The sequence below is a fragment of the Equus caballus genome, chromosome 2, assembly GCF_041296265.1.
Source record: "Equus caballus isolate H_3958 breed thoroughbred chromosome 2, TB-T2T, whole genome shotgun sequence".
In the NCBI taxonomy this organism is placed as follows: Eukaryota; Metazoa; Chordata; class Mammalia; order Perissodactyla; family Equidae; genus Equus; species Equus caballus.
Window position 1 is genome coordinate 52,428,262 of NC_091685.1, and position 25,149 is coordinate 52,453,410.

General features: G+C 47.3%; 1 long non-coding RNA gene across 3 annotated transcripts in view; it reads right to left on the minus strand.

The window, feature by feature from the left end:
* Nucleotides 1-1,687: 1,687 nt before the first annotated feature.
* LOC111772115 (uncharacterized) overlaps nucleotides 1,688-25,149 on the minus strand; it is a 48,839-nt gene continuing 25,377 nt past the window's right edge. Inside the window, exons 3-8 of one of the 3 annotated variants that reach the window (XR_011436598.1) lie at nucleotides 19,334-19,423; nucleotides 15,256-16,325; nucleotides 14,076-14,275; nucleotides 13,358-13,499; nucleotides 12,881-12,966; nucleotides 1,688-5,306 (exon numbers count right to left, since the gene is read on the minus strand). This is a non-coding gene — a long non-coding RNA (uncharacterized lncRNA). Of the gene's footprint in view, nucleotides 5,307-11,031; nucleotides 11,236-12,075; nucleotides 12,160-12,880; nucleotides 12,967-13,357; nucleotides 13,500-14,075; nucleotides 14,276-15,255; nucleotides 16,326-19,333; nucleotides 19,424-25,149 lie in introns of those variants that run through there. The other 2 variants (XR_011436599.1, XR_011436600.1) reach the window with 2 other exon arrangements.

Genomic DNA, 25,149 nt, shown 5'->3' on the forward strand with positions numbered 1-25,149 from the left:
TTGCAGGTGGAGATCTTTTCCCTGCTGGGAGGGGGTAGGAGTGCAGACTTCCCACCAAGCCTCCACAGATACTCCCTGGATGGGAGAGGTAGGAGTGTCTCCTCATTGATGAAAATATGCCTACACTGACTCCAGGAGGGCAGGGCAGCTCATTACCACATGGCAGTGATAAAGGTCCCCACTCTGCTCTTGGCCTGCTCTGTGTCTACCTCTGTGGGTATGTGGAGGAGCACCCACCCCTTCACTGCTGGGTGGAGAGTGGAAATCCAGCACCCACAAGCTCTCTACTGATGCCACAGAGAGAGGGCTGCGTTACCACCTGACATTCCTCCCATTGAAAGCTGGGGTCTAGGTACCTCCCTCTACCCAGAGCTGACTCTAGTGCTCCTTGTCACTGACCAATAGCTTGGAAATGACACTGGGTCATGCTTAAAGTTTTGTTTGAAATGACCATGAGACTCTCTCTGGTCACTCAGGTCACTCCCCTGTGGAACCCTCACCTGAATGCCCTAGGACTGCCCTGTTGTGAGGAAGCCCAGGTCACTTGGGGAGGTCTCACGTAGGTCCTCTAGCCAAATCCGGCATCAACTACACACATGGGAGTGAAGTCACCTCCCCTGGATTCCAACCCCTAGTTTTCCAGTCAGGCCCAGCCAGGGGGTCTTCTCTGCTGAGGCCCCAACATGATAGAGTAGAAAGAAGCCATCCTCACTACATCTTGTCTGAATTCCTATCTTGTGTCCATGAGCAAAATTAAGTGGTGTTTTTATGCCAATATTTTGGGGAAATTTAAAAATTTTTTCCTTGTTGATTTGTTTCATACAGTAATAGCAATAAGAATAATGCTCTCATAGAAAACTCAAAATGTACAAAAGTGTGTGTATTAAAATCTGAGTTTCCTCCTTCCTTCCTGACAGCTTTCCAGTTTCTGCCACTGGAAGAAACATGGTTAAATTTCCAATTTACTTCTGGATTTATTAATTGAACAATCATTAGCACCGACTCTGTAACAGGCATTTTTCTAAGGGCTTCACAACACTGCCACCATGGTCATCCCCACAGGAGGTGACCTAGTGTGGACTGGGGGCCCTGACAGGGCGGAGGAGGGGAGGACCATAGAAGGGATTGGAGGGTACACATTTATTCCTCTCTGACCTCACCTGATTGTAGTTACCTGGAAATCAGCCTGTCTCCTTGGTGGATGGGCTGCCATTTAGGGGACTTCAGGGGTCAGCAGACAGCTCTAGGTCTGAGACATTTCTGTCCCTGTCCCTTTGGAGCCTCATGTTCTCACTCCCAGTGAGTCTGGCTGTGGCCACCTCACAGCGATGCTGTCGTAGAGGAGCTTGCACAGGTGGAGTGCTGGGCTGCGGGCCTGGCACCAGTCACTGTGAGATGCTGCGTCTGATGCTGCGCTCGGTTAGTGCTGTACCTGGAACCCCTGCCCCCAGCATGGCCAGGGTTTGCAGACATCCCATCACAGGCTCCTTAGTTTCCAAAGTGACGTCACAGCTGCCCCAAATCTCTTACAGGACTCCAGCCCCAGAGCAAAGGTGGGGGCCCTTCACCCACATCTGCATCCTCTGATCTTTCTGTGCCTTTCCTGAGTCAGGGTGGGGGAAATCCCTCTTCTAGCCTTCTTGTGTTCTTATGGCCGGACTAACAGTAAAATTGACACAAGACCAGATTGACAAGAGAAATCCCAGTTTAATATGTACATATTGGAGATCACAGAGAAATGATGCTCAGAGAGTGAACAAAGCAGGCAGTAGGTATATATTTTATACAGTGAAGCAATACATTTGTGAGGAATGACAGGACAAAGAAACTTAGATTTGGGCCTGTAATTGTGAGGTGTTTCAGCAGAGTTCAGCCTTTGGGGGCGCATTAGCAGGTCTATGTTTCTTCTCAGCCCGAATCCACAGCTCTGGAGCTCAGGACGCGGGGAGCGCACCCTCTACCTGGGGATGTGTGCCCTGGTTTCAGGGGAAACAGAACAGGAGGGCCAGGATGCCCTTTGTGCTTCTCAGGTAACTTTCATTCAAAGGAATGAATATGCTTGTGGGGTGTTCGGGGGCAGCCTGTTCTGGGCCCTGAGACCTGGATTCTGTTTACAGAACAATCTGAGATGAGCACTGAAAGAGGATGCAGCCTGAACCCTGAGTCCCCACAAAGACCCTGAGAGCTCAGAGTCTCAAGGAAGCACAGGGCAGAGATGCAAGGTTCTCCAAAGCGTAGGACCACCACGGCGCACCACCCCAGGGCCAGGCCAGCACACGGTGTGCTGCGGGGACACTCTGTCACTTTCTGAGGCAGTTAGAACAGAAGCGGAGTGATCTACGATTTAATGAAAGGTTCTGGATTCTTTCCCCTGGAACTATGAACTTGGGTCCCAGTGATGAGCCTTGGAGACACAGTCAGGGATCCTGAAATCATGTGTCATCTTCTGTAAAGAGCCCTCTGGGCCTTGATTCTCCTATGATGGGATACAGGTCACAGGGTTCTTCACTTGGTGGAGGTGATGCTCAGAAACAATCGCCCAGGTGCACATTGCAGGTGTCGGCACAGGCCCAGCTGCAGAAGCACCAGCCCCAGGCCTGCTGCGCCCACGCTCTGCCACAAGGAGATATAGCTGCAAATTCTTTAGGTTTTCTTTAATTTCTTGCAGGAATGTTTCCTAGTTTCCAGTGTACAACACTTTCTATTTGTTCTCATATTTTCCCTCATTAATATGTATGTTTATGCTGTCGTAAATGGTACTGATTTTTATTTTCAATGTTGAGTGTCTGATTGCTAGTATGTAGAACACAGTTCCATTCTGCGTGCTGTACTGTTTCCAGAAGCCCAGACTGAAACACTCAGACCAGAAGCACCTCTGAGTGTCTCCTAGATGCTGAGCTTGGTGTGACCAGATTCGCCCTACCCTTGTCTCCTCCACTGTCTCCACTGAGAGACTGTGTCTCTGATCAAGGGCTTTCTGCCTGTGAAACATGAACCAGGTGAGACACTAGCGGATCCACTCATCTGAGGAAGTCAGGTGCTGGCTGAGGAAGTGGCAACAGCAGTCACCCCCTGAGCTAGACATGGGGGAGCCAGTGCAGGGTGGCTGCTTCAGGCCAGGAGGGTGGAGGGAGCTTTGAGTCTCACTGTCCATGGGGCTGCGACCTGAGTCAGTATTGGAGTAGCTGAGGCATGTGTCACAGTAATGTCACCCTCTTCAGGCTGCAGCCCAGAGAAATAAAATATCTGAGTCAGTGGAGGCAACTTTGGATCCAGAGAGGTGGCTGGGGACCCTGGAACCCTGATTCTTACCTGAGTCTGACTTGAAACTCAGGAGATACTGGGGAGGGCTCCCTCCTTCTGCTGCTATGAGCTCATCCAGAAGCCCCCATCACTGAGAACACTGCTCAGGATGCAGATGAGTCTGGCTGATGTTCCCAGAGGTGCAGAGAAGGAGGACACTGAGTCAGCAAAGGCGGGGAGATGGGACCTGGAGACAGACAGACAGGAGTGATGGGGAGGGAACAGGGAGAAGATGCTGGGGTTCTGAGTCCAAGGGGCTGACATCTAGTCAGAGATGGCTGGGTCGCTGAGGTCTGTCCCTGTTTGTGCAGTGAGAGAGGAGCAGAGGAGGAGAGAGGTCGAGGCCATGGGGACACAGCCATCCTGAGTGCCAAGCTGGGGCTGGGTGGCCCAGACCTCTTCTATCTTCTCCAGAGGCCTGAAAGATGAGAAGTTGCTCACATAGACTTTGCCTTACTGGAGAATCTGCTCCATCCTGAGCATTAACTGAAGTCTGAGCTGGGCTCTGTAGACAGACTAGAGTCTGAGGGTGAGACCCAGAGTTTGCTGTGGAAGGGACCAGGCAGGAAGCAGCTGCTGGAACCCTACACAGCCCTGTGAGCAGGAGACTCTGCCCAGCCCAGACAGGACACAGCTGCAGGGTCCCCATCAGCACAGGAGGCTCCAACGCCCCAGCCCTGGGGAGTTTGTGGGATTACACAGCAGGGGGAACCCACTGTGCAGACCCTGGGGAGATCAACAGTGCCCCCTTCTGTTCCCTAGTCAAACTTCAGTCTCTCAGCGGAAGTGATGTTGGGGGAGACTCGCCTGAAACCTGGTCACTGTCACCACAAACATTCCTGGGGCTTGCTGTGAGCGAAGTAATGGATATTATCTGATTGTCCAATTTATCAGAGAGCAAACACCTTCCCAAGTCAATAAATGATTTTAAAATCTACCACATAGTCAATATTGAAGTTTAGAGAAGACTTTAAATTACACTATTAAAAAGGTAACACTTTTTCATGGTTAAGTAAGTGATACTCAAAATCACACGGACTGAAATGCTTGAGAAATAGATATCAGGGAGCATGAACTATCTCTGGCAGCATTAAAAAATGAACTTTCCCAAGTGCATTTTGCCTTCATGATCTTCATTGTGCAATGATGATGAGCATCTGGCCTGTGAAACAGAACAGCAAATGTGCTTTGGATTCAGCTTATGTATATGAAGAAATGTTGAACATTAATTTGGTCTCTAACATCAAACTAATGCATGAGAGTAGGCCTGTTAACGCTCTGTGAGTCAGAAGAGTCTCACAGTCATGGTTGGGTCTCCGAGTCTCACTGTCGGTTGATGTATTTTGGAGCTGAGCCTCCCTACATCATCACAGGCAGAAAGGGAGAGAGGAAGGAAAGTCTTGGAGGAGTCACCCTAGAGGGATGGACACAGCCTGGGAGAGCCTGGAAGGGGCACATGGAGATGAACCTCTGGATAGGAGGATGGGGGCATGGGCCTCCCTCCCAATGATGGTGTTACCGTCTCCACCTTCTCACTTGCTCTCCTGCCTCCGAGGGCTGAGCCATTCTGAGCATAGGAGGAGGTTTTGGTTGCACTTCCCCATGGGTTTACATCACTGTGGAAACACCACGATCCACATACAGATCACAGTAATAGTTGGCATGTTTTGGTCTCGGTTCCCCATGGGTCCGGAGCACTGTGTTATTGCTGATGCTATCGTCCCATGCTGAACAGTAATAATCAGCCTCATCCTCAGGCTGGAGCCCAGAGATGGTCAGATAGGCCGTGTTGCTGGACTTGGAGCCAGAGAACCGAGCTGGGATCCCTGAGGGACGAGAACTTCTGAGCGTCACAGTTTTGGGGGCACCGTGAGAAATTTGGTACCAGCCCACATCAAATATTCCAACGTTGTTGCTATTTCCAGCGCAGGAGAGGGTGACTTTCTGTCCCACAGACCCAGACACTGAGGCTTCCTGTGTCAGCCCAGACTGCGCCCAGGACCCTGGAACAGAGGAGGTAGAGACATGGAGAGTTGAGACTGGGGTTATTGCCCACAGCATGTGCACAAAATTCTGGTTAAAGAGCAGCCAAATTGTCCCCCATAATCACTTCTCCTGCTTTCCAAAGCCAGTCACCTGAGCAGTGAGTGAGGAGGGCGAGGAGGAGAGGGGTCCAGGCCACCATGGAGACACCCAGGCTCTGCTTCGGAGCCTCAGGAGTGAGGGAACTGCAGAGTCCTCTTATCTCTTCCCTCAGGAGAGCAGAGAGGGCCCCTTCATGCAAACCACCCCCTTCCCCTGGAGTGCCTGGGCCCGCATTTGGTGGAAGCTGAGTATGGGTGTGGCTGGGGAGCCTCTCCTAGGGCCCTGGGAGCTCCCAGCTGCTGGACCCCAGTGAGCACAGAGCAGATGCACAAGGCAGGGCTCCAGGCTCTGGGTTCCCAGCTGAGATCACCCCACAGACCCTCCGGACAGGCCCACAGCACCCCCTGCTGTCTCAGAGCCCAGATTCACCTGTGACTGGGATGGATACCCCAGGGCTGAGCAAGGAGAGAGAGAGACTCTGGACTCAGCCCTGCCTCGTACCCCTTCTCGTCCCCAGGGGGCTCCTTGCTGTGCTGCAGGTGTCACCGCATCTTTTCCTTTCTTCAAAAATATGGCCTCTTCAGTATAAAGTCACCCTTCTGCCCCTTCCACCATTAGTTAATTATGTGTTGGGGCCATGGGTGACTGACCCCTCAGAGAGACCATGTCCTGCAGCCAGTGAGCAGAGGGCAGAGGGCAGAGGGCATTAACCCTCCTCCACACCCTCTCTGTGGGGGGCCTGAGGTGACCAATTCCTCTCTCCCTCATCACAGGTCACTTCCAGCCACGGCAGGCCAGTCTCCATAACCTTCTTTACTTGTCCCCACCTTTACCCTCAGTGGGGCAGGGGTCCATTAATAACTACACACAAGGAATTCTTCCAGAAGAACCTTTATTATTTAGGAGAGAGACCTGCTTCTCCTGTTGCTCGTCCACCCTGGGGAAGATGATCAGGGACATCAGTCCCCCCAGGAAGCAGCCAGGAACCCACAGCCCTGAGGGTGGACAGCAGGGTGAATGGGTCTCCCACACACGATGCGGGCTGTGCATTAGGACAGGGCTGGACCTCCGGGGAAGTGCAGAGGGGCTGACCCTGCAAGCAAATGGGTGAGGAAGGTGGCACAGATGTCCCCAGATTTCTTGTCTAAATCCTCTACTCGTAGCCCATGCATCATTTATTCCTCCTCTACAGATCCTTCTGTGGCACTGCCATGTGTTAGATATTATCCTACATGCTTTATGAACATTAACAAAATTGTTTCTCCCAGTGACCAGATCCACAAGTGTAGTTACAATGGCTTTAATAAACTTCAGTCGATTACATACATATATTTCTAGCCAAGCACTTGCTTCTTGACCTCAGTCCTCTACAGTCTATTCCTGTAAGTACTGACTGTGTCCAACTGACTGAGTCACAGAAAACATCTGCTCAACTTCTCTACCGCTGAGTCAGACTAAAAGCCAAAGGATGCCTGTGGCCTTAACAGTGTTGTTTCACTGCTGTGGCACTCAAACCCGGGAGAGTGCTGAGACTTAGTAGTAGCCAGTCCAAAAGTAATTTTGAATGAAAACGTAAATGAGTCAACAAAAAAGACAAAAATGCCTCTCCCCTCCCCCACACAGGGTGAAGCATGGATAGAGACACTATGCCGGACCTGCTCTTTTATCTCTGCTCTAATCGACCATCCACATCCCCAGCTGTGTACATGAGTCATCCTAGAGACATCCACGCACCTCTCTCACGCATCCCAGCAATCCCCCAGCCTGCGGATCCTTCAACACAAAGACCGCCAGGGTCAGGCCCCTAGCCTAGTGGTTAAGTTCGTGCCCTCCACTTCAGCAGCGCAGGGTTTCGCGGGTTCAGATCCTGGGTGTGTAAATGGCTCTGCTCATCAGGCAATGCTGAGGCAGCGTCCTACATAGCACAACCAGAGGCACTCACAACTAGAATGTACAACTATGGACTGGGGGCACTTTGGTGAGAAGGAGAAAAAAAAAAGTCAATATTGGCAACAGATGTTAGCTCAGGCGCCAATCTTTAAAAAAACAGCTCTAAATTCTGATGAATCTTCTTTGCCGGTGGAGGCAGCCTCTCCAACCCCTGTGGAAACAGCCTCGTGAGGAGTTCCCTGTGATCAGCTTGGGAAGCAGGAGAAGCCTCGGGCCAGATTTCCAGAGCACTCTGTGATACGCAGGTCCCACCCAAAGGTGCACAGCAGCATCCCTGTGCCCCTTTCTGGGGCATCCACGAAGGTCAGTGATGAGGGGAAATCTTTCCAGTGAGCAGGACTTCCAGGAGCACTCCTGGCTGCTCACTTTGCTTGGAATAAGAAATGTGATCCGTGAGTGGGATCACGCACTGACACATGGGCTGTGGACAACTGCTTGGCCTGACAGTCAGGTCCCTGGAAGCAATACCGTTGGAAAACTGCTGACCAAGAAAATGCAGACAGGTCTCTCTGAATGGGCAAAAAATGCGCAGAGATTTGTATCACATGTGAATGCTCCCCAAAGGGTGACCTTGGCACAGGAGGATTTTAATCAAATGGATGGCCTGTTTGTGGATACCAATCAGCCTCTTCCCCAGCAGCCCTGGCATCACCCAATGAGCTACGAGCAAAGGGGTCCTGGTGGCAGGGATGGACGCGGTGGCAGGGAAGGACGTGGTGGCAAGGATGAACGCGGTGCCAGGGATGGACATTTTGCATGGGCCCAGCATCATGGACTTCCACTCACAGAGACTGATTTGGCTCCGGCCACTGCTGGGCGCCCACTCTGCTGACAGCGGAGACCCACACTGAGTGACTCACACAGCAAGCATCGCCACAGCCATCAGTCAGCTGCCTGGGGTCAGGGTGATGACACTGGACTGCATCCAACATGGAAGAGGTAGTGTGCTGTTCTACCCGAACAGACACTCACTGTGAATATGGACTTGGCTTCCCTGAATACAACATTTCTGCGAAAACTACCATTAGTGAGCTCAGAATCTCTTTCCCACAGTTATGGTTTCCACATAGCCTTGCTTCTGATCAAGGAACTCAGTTCATAGCAATGATGTGAGACAATGGGTCCATGCTCATGGAATTCACTTGGCTTATCATTTTTAACTGTCCATTCACTTGTCCATTCACTTGTCCATCCTGAAGCAGCTGGCTTGGCAGAATGGTGCAGTGGCCTTTTGAATTCCCAGTACAGTGTTTGTGAGGGGACGATCCCTTGTAGGGCTGGGTCATGGCTTTTCAGGAGGCTTTAAATGCACTGAATCGTTAATTGACATGTGATGCTCTCTCTCCCACATCCGGTATTCAGAGTTCCAGGAATCAAGGAGTGGAAATGGCAATGACATAACTATTACCCCTAGTGACCCACTAGCCAAGTGTTTAACCTCTGTCCCCTTGACCTTATGTTCTGTTGGCCTAAAGCTCTTAGTTCCAAAGGGATATATGCTGCCACCAGGAGACACAACGATGATCTCATTGAACTGGAAGTTAAGACTGACAACTAGCCACTGTGGGCTCCTCGTGCCTCTAAATCAACAGGATAAGAAGGAAATCACTGTGCTGGATGGGGTGACTTCTCCTGACTGCCTTACCAAGGAGAAATTAGACCATTATTTCACAGTGGAGGTAAGGAAGAGGGTGTCTATAACACAGAAGACCCCTTAGGGTGTCTCCTACAACTGCCATGCCCTGGGATTAATGTCACTGGAAAATGACAACAACTCAATTCGGGCAGGTCTACTGATTGTCCGTACCTTTCAGGAATGAAGGATTGGGCCATCGCAGTGACATCTAGGAGGTCACACTGTCTGACCTGGAGCCAGAGAATCTCTCAGAGACCCCTGACAGCCAGCTGTTACTCCTGTGGATCAGGAGTTTGGGGACACGGCCCAGGAGCTGCTGCAGCCATGCTGCTCTCTGTTGGCCAACACTGTTGCTGTTTACCATGCAGGTGAGTGTGCCTGTCTGTCCCAGGGACTTGGTCCCTGAGGGTAGCTGAGTCAGTCCCATCTGGACCCAGAATCAATAGCGGGAGACGCAGGGAGAACAGTGAGCTGAGTGAGTGAGGGGGAAGCAGAGGTGAGCTGAGGCTCCCCAGAGTCTTGCACTCAGGAGAGGCCCCCAGCACCTGTGCAAAGTGAGGAGGCAGATGGGGAAAGGGGCCCAATGCACCATGCAGGTGCTCAAGAGCTCCCCTCCCAAGACCCCTTCAGGGACACTTGGGTCCCCCATATCTCTTTCATTATCTAAAAGACTCAACAGGGGAGGAGTTCCTACATTCAAATGTGTGTGGGTCCCTGACCCCCTGTAGCACCCCTCAGCTCTAGGCACAGTCTCTGTTGCCTGGAGGAAGAGGAGGAGGAAGAGAATTGCACCCTCCCAGGCCCCAGGTGGTGAGAGAGCCTGGCCCTTCATGGCCCAGGGTCCCGGAGGTCCTGACCGCTGCAGTCTCATCACAGCACAGCTCGGTGAACTCACTGCTCACTTCCCTCTGGCCTGCGAGACTTTCCCAGGTGGCAGGGCCAGGCAGACTCACCTCTGAGATAGCCCCACGGTGCCCCCTGCTGGCCACATGTCCTTGCAACCAGGCCACAGACCTGACACACCTGAGTGTCCTGCGGGTCTGCACTCGATGGTGCAGTTGCTTCAGGAAAATTCCTTGCAGGTATTCAAACAGTGACACCAAGAGTTACCATGTGACCCAGCAATTCCACTCCTGGGTACAGACCCAAAAGAAACGAAAGCAGATGTCCACACAAAACCTTGTACGTGAATGCTCATAGCAGACAAATACATAATAGCCAAAAAGTGGACACAACCCAAATGTCCATCAGCTGAGGAATAAACAGACTGTGCTGCAGCCACACGATGGAATGCCATTCAGCATCGAAAAGAAATGGAGGGCTCACACATGCAGCAACATGGGTGGACCCTGAAGCCGTCATGCTGAGTGAAAGAAGCCAGACTCAAAAGGCCACGCATCGTATGATTCCATTTATAGGCAATGTTCAAAATAGGCCAATCCACAGAAACAGAATATGAATTTCTGTTTGCCTAGGCCTGAGGGCTTAGCAGAAACGGGACTGTCTCCTAACGAGTAGAGTGTTTCTTCTGGAGCAGTGATGGAAAGCTTCCAAAATCGATTGTGGTGACATTGCACAATTCTGTGAGAATATTAAAAACACTGATTTACACACCTTAAAGTGTGACTCGTATTACATGTGAACTATAGCTCACTGACGCTGTAATGATGACTAAAGACTGCACGGTGCATCAGCAACACAGAAAACATCCCCCAGAAGGGAGGACAGAGTCTCGTTCACTCACTTTAAAGGGTCCCAACCAGGGCAATGAAAACACAGAGGAATTCCAGTAGCGAATGTTCTAGGTACTAGGACATCCTGAAACATCCATGAGGATTTCTATGTTTTAATTTTTTTTAAAAAGGCACCTAAAGTTTAAAAAAACATATTCACAAGTGTCATAAAAGAATCATCGTAGCTCATGGGGAGGAGAACACAGGGAACCATCAAATGGAAAAGAAGTAGAAGAGTTCGGATCATGTGGATCTGCACCCCGAACATGAATGTGGACTCGCGTTTATTACTGCTCCACCCCAGAGAGACGTCAAACAGCCCAATTAATGAGATCTCTTTCAAAAGCATCAGTTTATGACAAAACAAAATATTAGGAAATAAATATTTTGCAATCATGAATTGAATCTTCCAGATTCCAAGATTTATAACTAAAAACTCCTGAAGGTTCCATTTCATATGCATTGAAGTGACTCTCCTCCTCGTCGTTGTAGTGGATTCCAGAAGTGACAGATGCCTTCAGGATCAAACTGAAAAGAGTCCAACAGTGTGTGTAAAAGGCTGTTCTCGAAGCTGAGTCTGACCCTAAACTCTATATAAGATCAGAGACATGAACAAAGAGCAGCACAACCAGCAGGCAGAGCAACAAGGAACTGTGGAAAATTCAGCTCTGTGTGCCAGGATATTTCAGGGCACGTGTCTATTAAAATTCATCAGGCTTTAACGCACCTTTCACGGCTAAACAAAAACAAATACAAAGACATTCTGGATTTGTCCAGGCGTGTGCCTGTTCCTGATACCAGCCTTTGGTGTCCCTTCAGTTCACATGACTATCACCGATCACAGTATGCACCCCTTGGCGAAGACACCGCTCACCAGGGCCAAGGTGACTGAGGCACTGGTGCCACGGAAGTCTGGGCTACTTAGCCAGGGGACACCTCCTACCTCCGCCTCCTCCACTTCTGTCCTGGGCAGTCAGGAGAACCCCACCCCACCCTAGGGGCTCTCAGATGGCTGTCATGACGTGGTCAAGGTTTTAATGACATTGTGGGCATAGGGTTGCCAGGTAATGAATGCACAATGAAGCTGCCCTCTATCTGTATTATGATCACATCAAGGGACATTACTCACACTAAAAAGGAAAGACATTGTTTATAGAATAAAGGACAGACTATCCTAGGACAGACCATTTGCCAAGCTTCCCCTGACGTGTGTGTACATAACACATAAATCGCATTCACCCACCTTTCTAAGGGGTTTCCTCATCTCTAAATGCAGATGATGATAAACCTCCCTCCCAGGGGTGTGGCGAGAAGGAAGCACAGGGAAAGTGTGGATCCAGCCCCAGAACAGAGTGAGAGGGAAGACATGTCAGCTGCTGGATTCTCACACACGCCTCCTCCTGGCCTTGATCTGCTCACTGCCCTCCATCAGGGAAGACTGCACAGGCCAGCCTGGAGAACCAGACCCAGGGGAGAACACCAGGTCACAAGGAAGAGGCCTGGCCCTGAGTCTGCCACCAGGGGCCCCACAGCTTCATTTGTACAAGACAGCTCTGGTCCACTCTGCACACCCACCTGAGCGCTGACCTGCTTTATACCAAGCACAGCACTGGGGGCCATGGTCGGGAGCAAGACAGCTCCTGCCCCCCAGGAACGTCAGACCCAGGGAAAGGAGAACCAATGACGGCCTCGGGTAACCAGTGGTCACTGATCTAGTGCTTCTCATGGAGGTTTAAACAGAAACATAAAGAAGCAAGCCATTTGAAAGACAGTTGACAGAAATTGGAAAAAAAAATGAAATCATCTAGCTAAATGAGCATGGAGGTATAATCCGCTTGTCAAAATCTTGGCAGGATGCTCATGAGCTGTGCAGGCTGCTGGCTGAGTGGGTAGTAGAGGCAGCGGAACAAACCACCCTGTGCGGGAACCAAGCGCACTGGCGGGAAATCTCCACCAAGAGCAGGGTTGTCATCACCGCTCCTCCAGATTACCTGTTGCACAATCTGACCCTCACCCAACATCCCCCCTGAGGGTCATTTTCATTGATGGAGACTCACGCGAGCACCATGTGCTTCCAGCTCTGGAAAGCAAGGGGTCGACTGACACACACATATCAGGACCTGGCCTTGGTCCTGCTACCCTGCAGGTGCCCCAGTGCCAACAGTGAGCCTACCTGGATCTGCCCGAAGTCCACGGTGATGGTAGCAGCAGAGGTGAAACCTTTAATGATGGCACAGGAGACGAAGTCCAGCAGGAACCCTGGCAGCCAAGAGGGAATACTGTGTTGGTCAGAGCTCTGCCTGGTCCCAGAGGACATGGGTGGACATGGTGGGGAAAGGCAGTGTGGATGAGACTGAGGCTGAGGACTGGAATGACATGCCCTGTTTGGGCTCGTTGGAGAGCAGGAAAGGGAGGTTGGGGTCTGAGGCTCTGGGAGCTTCTCCAAGTGTCCTGGCCTCTCAGCAGAATAGGGGAGGGCTGAGGGGTGAGGGTCCCCCTGCCCCTACTACACGCACACAGGGATAGCCCTTGGAATGCAAAGAAGGAAATGCTGAGGGCAGGGCCATCCTCAGAAGGCAGGGGCCTCGGTACTCTGGGAAGAGCAGAACCACACCTCCCCCACCATGGAATGAAGGCCTGAGAGTCTTACCCAAGCACAGGGACCCCATGGCTAACTGCATGCAGCCCACAGGAAAGCCAGCAGCACAGCATAGGCGGGCTCAGGGTAACATGCCAGAAGGTGACCAGGAAGAACTACACGAAGCACCCATGAAGGCAGAGTAGAAGCCACACTGTTGGGGAGAGAGTGATGAGCACCCAGGAGGCACTAGGCACACCCATGGTGCCCCTGGTGTAGATATCTGAGCACAGGGGTCTGCGGTGTCCACTGTGTACTTGGGGCACACCAGCGCACACAGGCAGGGTAACCACTCACCCTCGATCATCCATGAGTGTGACCTGCTGTGATGAGGGGACCTCTTTTCTACCCGCACCCAAGTGGGGCCACAGGTACCACCTGTGGGAGCACAAAGACCTGCGTGTTTCTGTGTGAGTCTGCGAGTCTGAGAAATAATGCTTAAAGCTACAGTGAGTCATCCTGCTGGCCCCATCACACAACCCAGAACTGCCCTGATACCTGTGTGTGACAAGTGTGACAAGAGAAGTTATAAGGGTGCGCGTCTCCCCAAAGGCAGTCACATGCTCTAGACTGTAAACCAAGGCTTCTTGGTTCCCATGGGGCTGGAGCCCTGGGTGCCCTGCTGTCTGGAGGGGATACTGTGCATTTCTACTCTGCTTCTGGGCAGGTGATGAGGCCTAGTGTGGGGTCAGGGTGGGGATGTGGCCAGCAGCAGGGGCAGACATCTCACCTGGGGCAGGAGTCAGGTCACCTCAGCACAGGCCAGCGCGTGGGGAATGACCTTGAGCCCCACTGAAAGTCCAGTGATGAAGTCCATCTTCAGAGTCCAACAGCCAGGCCAGGATGGGCAGCCTCCTCTGCACAGCCGCAGGGGTGCAGCAGTGGTCTTGCAGGGCCATGCTGGAGCCTGAGGGCCTGGCCTCACTCAGCCTGGGGTGGAGCAGGGGCAACACAGACCAGCAGTGTCTGGGCCTCAGAGGACCCAGCAATAGGGCGGGGATCCAGGGCATCAGGGGAGGCACAATCTGTCTCCCCTCCAGGGGGTCTGAGCTAGATGGCCTACATCCCACCCCCTTGCTGGTCTGAGACAGGAAGCCAGAAACCTGTGCAGAGGGGACCTCCACCAAAGATGGAGTGTCCCCACACCCCTGCCCCGAATCCCAGAACCCCACTTGCCCAAACCCTAGCTGATGAACAGTTTCTCAATAAGAAGCCTAAACACTCAGTTTTTCCTCCAAGGAAAATCTGCTTGCTTCTTTTTTTTTCCTCCCCAGGGAATTTAAGGAGGCACAGTGCAGAGAGAAGCAGGGTCCAGGGGGCTCCCTCCTCTGGCTGGTGTGGGTGTGAGGACTGGAGGCCCTGAGGGCCCGAGGCTTTGCAAAGGCCAGCCATGGAGACTTCCACCCACTAAGGGGACTGCAGCGCTGGAGGGGCTGTCTTCCATTGAGGCCTTGCCTTACCCCCGCCCCCACCTGTGGCATTGGCATCCTAGGGGGCCCCAGGGGTTCTAGTTGGTTCTGGGAACTTCAAGGCCCCTTGATTAACTCAGAGTGCACAGCATCCATAGGATCCTGGCACCACCTGCACAGAGTTGGCTCCAGACTGCCCCTCATCCCCGCCCCTGCGAGGCTGCTCCGGGCCCCCACCCCGAAGCCACTTACGGCGAGTCTAAGGGTGGGACACCACGCTGCCTAAGAGTCTATGGCCTGCGGGCTCCACCAAGTTCGGGGGAGGCGGGAACCTGGGTTGGGACGCAGTGGGTGGGGAGCGGGGTTCACGTGGAAGGCGCCCGCATCCTCGGCCCCTGCGCCGGGCCCCGCATCGGCCTCCCCCCGCGGCCCCGCTTTTCTCCCGGGAGCTCGCCTACCCTTCCCTGGGCCCAACGCCACCCACTGCCGCCGCGGACTCACCAGGAACCGCAGCAGCTGAGGGTCTCCTGAGATCACCTCATCAGGGTCCACGGGACGCGCAGTGGTTGAGCGAGGGGCGTGGCCAGGGCTCCTGTGGGCGGGGCCTGAGGCGCACGTGTACTCGGGCGCGGCCAGAGCCCGGGGTGCGGGCCTGCGAGGCGCTGCCGGACCCTGAGCTCTGCCGTGCGCATCGGGCGCCTAGCCGGAAAGTGCTGCTGGTCCTCGGTGAGTGCGTCCCCCGCAGGCCCGCTGACGGCCTGAGCGCTGCCTTCCATCGCCGCCTGTTGTTCCGCCAGAAGTGGCCACTCGTCCCTTTACACCAGCGGTTAGTGCTGACCCGAGCGTGCCCTGCAGCCCCACTGCCATTCCCTCCCCATCTGCCCTCTCTGCTTCTCGGACTTCGTGGTCGGCTCCTTGGAGAGGGAGGCAGGGGCGGCCTCGCCCACCGCGGGGTGTGCAGGGGTGGGCACCATCATTCAGCCCCCAACTGCTGCCCTCCGCTCTGACCCTGCTCTCCCACAAGTGCCCAGAGCAACCAGAGCTAACCCTGCGGGCCCCCAGCTCAGAAGGCTGGGCGGCTTTCCACAACTCAGGGACCCACAGATCCTGAAGGAGATGCCATAGGAGGGGCTGGTGCCCCAGTCCCCAGAGACCAGCCGGGGTGCCCTGGGGCTCTCAACTGCTCCCCAGTCCTTTTTTCAGACTCCGGAGCGCTGTACTTCAGTTCTCCTTCTCCTGGCTGAAAGGTGCAGCCCCTGACAATGCATCCCCTGGCGAAAACCCCTGGGAGGTTTCCAGAGCCCTGCCGTTCAGGAGATTGGCTGCTGATGGGGATGTTTCCAAGGGCAGCAGGGCCCCAAGTGGTGGTGGTAGCAGAGGCAGCGGCAGGTTCAGCCTTAGGAGAAAGGAGGGCCACTGCACGGGGGTGTGCCGGGACCCGCGGTTGCAGGCTGGCTGGTCTGTCTGTCCCAGGAGCCTGTCCCCGTGGCATCTGCACAAATACAATTGTCCAGCCCGAATGCAAGGACACGAACTGCGGTACTCAGGCAGCAAACTCGATCAAGAAATTCCTGCAAAATAAAAGTGGATACTGGGCATTGCAATAAATCATATCGGGGAGAATTGAAGAGTGTTAGAATTATTCGAAAGATTTAATATCTCTGGTTTCACAACTGCTGCAATGTTGCAAAGTAAATATCCACAAACAGAAATAGTAAAGAAAATTAAAAGATCATTGCAGTCAGCAGAAAACACTTTTTTCACATGAACCTTCAGAAGAACCACGTGTTAATGAGAAAGACAAGTAGAAAATTAATATTCCATGTAACCAAAGACACAATGGTAGATGAATAAAAAGGCATTTTGAATTATATGCAAATGCAGAGCACACTTTCAGTTATTTATACACCCTCCATAAGTTATGGGAAATGTCAGAGGAAACACTGAAATGCCAAAGTATAAATTTACATTTAAAATTAAATTCAGATGGCATGAAATTGATTTGTTTGAAGGTTTAAATCTTCTTAGAAAAATTTTTCCACAAGGATCATCAGCTCTAGGTGTAATAAAATTTGTATTTTGAAATAATTTATCAGAAATCTCTCCAATGTTGTCATAGCCTATAAAACACTCTTCACGGCTCCACGAGTGTTTACCCCAACACAGACTCTTCTCCTCGGCATAAGTGAACGTGATCTGCAATCTTGCATCTGCCAAAAATAACAGATACCTCTTTCAACTGTATCAATTTAAAATAAAAGTTACTAACTTTATATATTTTCATGACATAATAAACGAATTTGCATAAGTGAGACAGAAAAATCTTATGATCTGTTTAAACATAATATTGAGAAAGTGTCATGTACTGTATATGTTATATAAAGTAAGACTGATAAGATTGCCTTGTAATGTGTAAATTTATGTTATTCATGTCTTTTTCAGTCCTGTTATGTTTTATAAGTAATAAGATATTTTAAAGGAAAATGCTTCCTATTTTGTTACCTTTAACTGCGTATTTCCCCCTGCTTCCTGCATAAGGGGTTCTGAATGTTCATTTTTCAATAGGCCCCACAAAATATTCAGTCAGCCCTACAGCTGTGTGAAAGGTTTCCAGCCCCCCTGCATGACAGCTCTAGTGAGGGGACAAGGCATGTAGCCAGCAGAGGGGCCTTGGGTCCAGCTACACACAGTGACACAGGTTGAGACTGTTTGCACTATTTAGGAGGACTTTAATCAGAGTAGGATTCAAACTGAGTCTCTTGGCCAGTACAAAGTTGTGTTTTGGGCCATGATTTTAAAGCATAAATACTAACTAAAAGCTGAACATTGTCTTCTTAAGAGCACAGAATCATAGTCCTTGGTTTACAACTAGGGCTGCCTGATAAAATAGAAGACCTCTAAGCAAACTTAATTTCAGATGAACAACAAATAATTTTTTAGTATAACTAGGTCCTAAATGTTACATGGGATGTATTTTTTATTTCCTATATCTGGCAACCCAATTAATAGCACTATCATCATTAGTCCATACATTGACTTAATCAACTTAATAATTAATCTGATATTCATGTTTTAGGTGCAGGAATTTTTAGTAACTATCCTCTTAAGAAACCTTGTGGCAACTCTAAGGCACTGAGAACTTATTTTAGATATTGAGAAGTGACTGATTCTCGATCCTGTTAATCAAATTGTGATTGACCCAGCGTATCAGCATCAACCTCATGCTTGTTAGAAAAGAATCTCAGGTCCCACCTAGACCTACTGAATTCAGAATCTGCATTTTAACAAAATCCCTATGTGATTCATATGCACATTAATATTTTAGGAGCACTGATTTAGAAAGCTGTGCTTTAGGAAAATTCCCAGGGCATATGCAGGGTGGACTGAAGGGGAACTGACTGCAAGTATAGAAACCCCTTACAAGAATATTTTAAAAGTTCAGGCATTGCTTCAAGATCTGAATTCTGGTGCAGGCGGCAGGAATGAAAAGAAAGAAACTGAAATGAGAAACACTCTAATGGAAAAAAAAATCAATGGGACTTGGTAACAGACCAGATGGAGGAGAGAAAGGAAAGATGTCAGAATCCGAATGTAAATCAAGTAGAAGCATCAAAGTGTTTCTAGTCTTCTTGGCAGGGGTTCTCAACCTTAGCTGCACTGTGATCACCGTGAGCTTTAAAATACTCATGCTTGGGTCCCAACCCCAGAGACTCTGATTTAAGGTGAAGCCTGGGCATTAGAATTTCAGACTACTTCCCATGTGATTCTACTGTGCAGCCAAGGTAAAGAAACACCAATATGGGCTCTTTCAATCTATTTGTTTTCACTTAGAGTAGTGATTTTCAACCCTTGCTACAGTTTACTTGGGGAGCTTTAAAAATATATCAGTATCCAGACGTTGCCCTTAGAGATTATAATTTAATTGGTAATATTTTAGAAGTTCTTCAGTCAATTGTAATGTGCAGCCAGGGTTGAGAACACTCAATTGAAAAATTCAGTTTAATTGGTAATTTATTAACCATTTTTTTAAAATAAGTATAAATGAAGAGGGAAAGCAGTGCTAACAGACTCCAAACCTTCTAGTTAGGTGAAATATAAACCAACATATTTTCATTTGCTTGTTATAACTTCACAATGAAATTTACTTGGAATTAGCTACAATTTCCATTTTTTCAAAACTTCATTTTGGATCCAAAAAGAATCGGCTTATGACCATTGCAATTAGATAACCATTTATGAAATGAGCATTATTCAGACACTTAAAATATAACATGAAATAAATTGATTCCAACTGCAACCACAATTATATATCTTAGGAGAGAATAAGGTTCTGGGGGAGAAGGACAGGAAGGAAGCAAAATGTCTGAAGTTTATTCCTGAGTCAAAGTCAAGTCTCCTTCAGGACTGAACCTTGTAACTAAGGTCCAAATAAAAAATAACGAGCAGAACATTTAAGCACTTCATAGTTAACTTAATCACTATAGGATTATTTCATAAATGTGCAAAGTAAAGTAAAAATTTTTTTTCAAAAAGAGAAATGTTTCCAAATAACCTTTTATAAAATGGAAAATTGGCTTACCTCTTCCCTATGATTCTTTATTGGCATACAAAGAATACTTTGTGTCTTGTAGCCTGTAATTTGGTCCACTTCTGCATTGAATCAAGGATCCTAGTAGGGAAAAAGAAATTCAATTTAATGACTGACCTGCTCAAAGATTGATTTGATTTTTCCCATTTATAAGATTAGAGAAATCTAACCTTTGACTTACCTTGTTGCTCTGAATGACAATTTTATCATTGTAAAAGGCACTGCTGAATGTAAGTACGTATCATCTTTGACAAAGATAAATTTAAGTGTTTTTTTAGCAGCTAGTGTTTATGAGAACCAAAAAAATACAGACTCAAACATATAAAGGAAATAAACTCAAAGAAATTAAGGAAATTCAAAATATTAACCAATTTGGATAGCCTTACTTAGATTCAGGAAAACTGGCAACTCTCCTCCCCGTAACACAATTTGCCTGTTCCCATCTCGCTACCTGATTCTTCCGTGCCATCCAACAGGAAAGCATCTCTGCTCTGAAACTTTTCCTATAAAACCAACCACCTCCAAAACAAACTTCCAGTATTGACTTTACTCCCTTGTAATGGTCGTTTATATAATTCCTCAGTATTCTGTTCTATCTCAGGTGTTCACAAGAATTTATATCTTTTTTCTTTTTTCTTTTTGTATATGTAAAAAAAGCTGCATGGCCTCAATCAGACTGTAAACAACTCAATCTTTTGAATCTCTTTTCCCTTTTATAAAGTATATCATGCACATCCAGTAATTACAAAGGACTCTGACACGTGTAAAAATTCTAAATGTGAGCTAAAGAAAGGCACAGGCTATTTTCTCTTAAACTCCAGATTGGGAAGACTGAAGTTACTTAGGCTGTAAACTCTGTGAGGGGCTTTTTTTGGGCTCATCACTGTATTCCCAATGTTAGCACAGGAACTCAACAGCATTTGGTAAATAAATGAAAGAATTCATCAACAAGTGATATCATAGTTATCAACTGTGATCATTTTTACTTTATTATAGTTTAAATTAAATCTTGTAGGTAGGGGGAAAACATACTAAAGGAAATGGACAGATAACCACTATATGAGGAAAGATTAGAATGGAAAAAACAAGCCAGAACATAAACATTTGAATGAGTGTTGTTCCTTCAAAGCAACAGCCTTGGGAAGTTACATGTTTAACCTAATGATAGCATCACTGCTCTCAAAACTCTGCTGTAGGAATTCCCTTCAGAGAATATGGAATCACTACACTGGAAAATCCTCATCTTTGAAGGTCATTTCTATTTTTTTTTTTTAAATTAGTCTAAAGTCATGCAAAGCCAAAGCTGTGAATGAAGTAAATGACTATACTAGATTCCATCAATTGGGGTCAGAAATGAGGCCAATTTTCCCCTGAGAGGGCCAAACCCGACATTAAGGACAACTGCAAAAGAAAAATTATAAAATGGTGGAAAATCAGTTTAAATATTTTATATTATAAATAAACGCTACCGCATTTTTGCTTTTTCTGCAAACATACTCCAAGTTATATTGAGACACAGAGAAAACCTGGGCTGAATGTTTCTAAGAAATAGTTCCTAAATAACATCCTTTAGTATGCAAAGTATCAAAAGCAATTCTGATATTGATGAATTAAAGAAGTAGAAATTTATTAACTTATAGAGTAAATTATTCTACAAGCTAATAATCAAAATATGAATAAAAATGCACCTTCAGCAATTATTTTGTTAATGAATATTTGAATTACAAGACCAATTTATGAAGACGATTAAACCCAACTATCTAATCACAGCAATAGAGTTTGACAGACTGAAATTAGCAGGACTATCACAACATTTTTGTGCATAGTAGAAGTTTAAAATCAACAGCAGCCTGGATTGCACTCTTCATTGAAGGAGGCGGGAGTAACATATGCTTCAAATTCACTTTAGGTGAATTTTGGCATCTCAAAATATTTTCCTTTAACAATGCACTCACTGCAGAGGCAATACGCAGAGAGATGTTCTAACCCCATTAGGTCCAAGAAACACCTTAAAAAAAATGGAGCACTACTGTTATTGTGATTATTCCTTTTATTGTTTATGAGAACATGTCAGTGTAAAAAAAACACAAGCCTTGGATCTCCACTTGCCATGATAAAGCAACTGGTACCAGACTTGCCCTACTGCTTTACTAGACAGTGGAGAGCTGAAATGCACGATTGCCATGCAACACTCCGGCTTTCTTCCTGGGGGCATTTTCCTGCTGGGGAGAAGGCAGGCAGCATCCAAGTGGAACAACAGTTCCAAATGGAAGTGAAAGAAATTCGAGACTTCTAAAGGGGCTGGAATTTGAAAGGCAAAGTACCTGATAAGAGAGGCTGTCTTGGGGGGTTGGGGAAAGGGGTTTAAAGGAGGAGTGGCAGAAGACTGAGCAGCTACTCACTTCAGACACGTACAGAGCAAGACTCTGCCCTTGCAAAAATGACCTGTTGAAGTCTGAAATCAGAACGGGGACACCAGTTTGGGAAATGTTTAGAGACACTGGACTTCCAGTCTAGCCAGAGGAGAGATCTTACTAAGCACCTCAGGCATTCAGTTGAGACACAGAACCATATCCTAGATTCAGGGGGCACTCCCTAAGATTAAATGCAAAAGTAAAATACATCCACCCTAACAAATAATAATACCAAGGCCAACAAGACCAAAGATCTCTCAACTGCAAGAACAAATGTCAGCCTTATTTTAAAGGAAGACAAAATGATCCAAAAGCCCTGCAATGAAACATCCACAATGTCCAGTATGAAATCAAAAATCAAGACACATGAAGAAACAGGAAATTGCAACCCATAATGAAGAGAAAAACTAGTCAATAAAAATGGGTCCCAAGATGATTCAGATGTTGGAATTAACAGACAAAGATTTTAAAGCAGCTACTATAAATGTATTTAAGGACTTAGAAGAAAATATGGTAATAATGAACTGATAAGGAATCTCAGCAAAGAAAGAAAAAACTATAAAGAAAAATAAAGCCACATGGAAATTCTAGAATTGAAAAGTATAATGTCTAAAATGAAAAGTTCATTGAAGGGTCTGTGAACCTGAACATAGATCAACAGAAAGTATCTAATCAGAAGAACTCAGAGGGGAAAAAGAAAAAACCTATAAAAAGTTAACAGAGCCTCAGTGTTTTCTGGGACAATATCAAGTGATCTAACATATACGTAATTGAAGTCCCAAAAAGAAGAAAGAGAATGGAGCAGAAAATATTTAAAATTAAATAAATACAATTAAAAATAAAATATTTAAAATTAAACCAAAAATTTCTCAAAGTTGTTGAAAACCTTAAACTTATACACATGGTGTGAAAATGAAATACAGCACCACAGGAGGTGCAAACACAAAGTATAGCTGACTTCTCATGAGAAAAATGAAGACCGGAAAAATGTGGGAAAACTCTTTTAAAGTGTTGAAAGAAACTACTATTAACTAATATCTTTGAAGAATACAGGCAAAATAAAGGCATTTTCAGATAAACTAAAAATGAGAGAATTTGTCAGCACCATACCCACACTACACAAAGTGCTAATGGAAGTTCTTCAGCCTAAAGGGAAAGATACTGGAACCTGCAGAAAGGAGTGAAGAGGTTAGAACTTGGCTTGAGCATATGCTTAAAAAGTAAGGAAGCCTAGTTCTTCACTTTTGGAGAAGGAAACACCTAACAGAAAAAAGAAGCAGAAAAAAAAAAATGTACCTTGAGATGTGGATTGAAATTGGAGGTATCAGTAAGAATTCATTGTTTTTAATATAATAAGTAGATAGGTATAGAAATAAATAAAATATAGTATGTGTGTATATTTGTTTATTTTTTTCCTAGCTCTGTCTGCTAACATATTAGCAATGAGCACATATCAGAAGCAATGAGCTCACCTAGTGGCCAGACCTTGGTTTCTAAATACCATCCTTTCCTTGGAAGCAAGGCTCCTTGGAAAAAGGAAACATTCTAGGGCTAGGGCAGGGAAAGTCTAAGATAGCCTGGAACATCTTGTTAAGGCAGTAAGAACTTTCAGCCCCACCAGAAAGCAAGAAAATTGTAGTGACGGGGGCATATCAAAAATACATGGGAGTCTGCAAATCTGATATAATTTGAGAAGCCAAATAAATAAAGATAATAACAGATCATAACTTATAAACAAAATGAAAATCCATGAGTCCTCAGTGATATACATGAATGAATGAATGAATAAAAAAGACAAAACTCTTCCTCACATTAGAATGCCAACCAATAAATATAGAAGGTATGATGGCATTAGAAAATCACTGGATGCCAAAACTGGTAAATGTAGGTTGATGAGGGATAGGATATTTACATAATATCAAAGTATCTCCCCATAAGATACTTCTAATTTGTTGTTTTTAGTGCCATCAAGTCTCTCTGACTCCTAGTCACCCTGTGTAAAGCAGAGCGGAACCCTGCTGGGTCTTTTTGCTCCATCCTCTCACCTACCAGCACTGTATCAAACAATGCTGCACTGCTATTCACAGGGTTTTCGTGGCCATTTTTTTGGAAGTGGGTGGCCAGGTCCTTCTTCCTAGTCTGTGTTAGTCTGGAAGCTCCAGTGAAACCTGTCCACCATGGGTGACTGCTGGTATTTGAAATACCAGTGGCACAGCTTTCAGCATCACAGCAACATGCAGCTGCCACAGTATGACAATCTACAGACGGGTGGTATGGTTCCCTGACCAGGAAGTGAACCTGGGCTACGGCGGTGAGAATGCTAAATTTTAACCACTAGACCACCAGGGCTGGCTACTTATTATTTACAATCAGAAACTGTACCCTTATAGTGGAGAAACCCGGTGGACACCACTGTAACCAAGTTATCAAATTTAACACCATCAGTACTGGGATAAACTAATATCACATGCTTCCTGATAACATACACTGAGAACGTCTGTGGTATAATAAAAAATATATTTGGTCTTTATCCCTGGTTCCTGGCACAGAGCTTCTAAAACCCTTAAAATTTCCTGAGTTGATAGGAGAATATTTTGATATTCCTAACAAGCCCCTTTCAAGCACAACTTAGTTCATGCGAATGAGATGGTTCATGGGTAATTGAGCCCCAGATAGCTTCAAGATGGGGGCTGGCTGCCAGAAAAACCAACCAATTGACTGGAGGGTTAGAACTCTCAGACCCACCCCCGACCTCCAGAGACGGAAGTGGGCACTGGCGACCAGGTTGGTGAAGATATCTATGTGCTAGGATGACGCCGCAAAGGGCATGTAAGTTCTGTGTCCCCCACATCCCATTCCTCACCTTATACATCTCTTCCATTTGGCTGTTCCTGAAGTGTTTCCTTTATAATAAAACTGTAATTGTAAATATAGCACTCTCTTGAATTCTGTGAGTGATTCTAGCAAATAACTGAACTTGAGGGGGGAACCCCTGAATTTTCAATCAGCTGGGCATAAGTGCAGGTAGCCTGGGGACTCCATTTGTGGCTGGTGTCTGAAGTGGGGGCAATCTTGTGGGACTGAGTCCTTAGCCCGTGGGGTCTGCGCTGACCCCAGGTAGTTACAGTCAGAACTGAACTGGATTGTAGGACCCCCAGCTGGTGTAAGAGGAAAGAATTGACTGTTGTTTGGAAAACCAAACAAGGTCTCAACATCAACACCTGTGGTATTCCTGCCCAAAGTGCCTAACTTGAATCTATTCAGGAAAGACAGTCTACTAAATAACTGGCCTGTATTCTTCCAAAATATATGTCAAGAAAAATAAACACTAACAAACTATTCTGGATTTAAAGGAGACTAAAAAGACATGACAGGTATGTACAATATGTAATC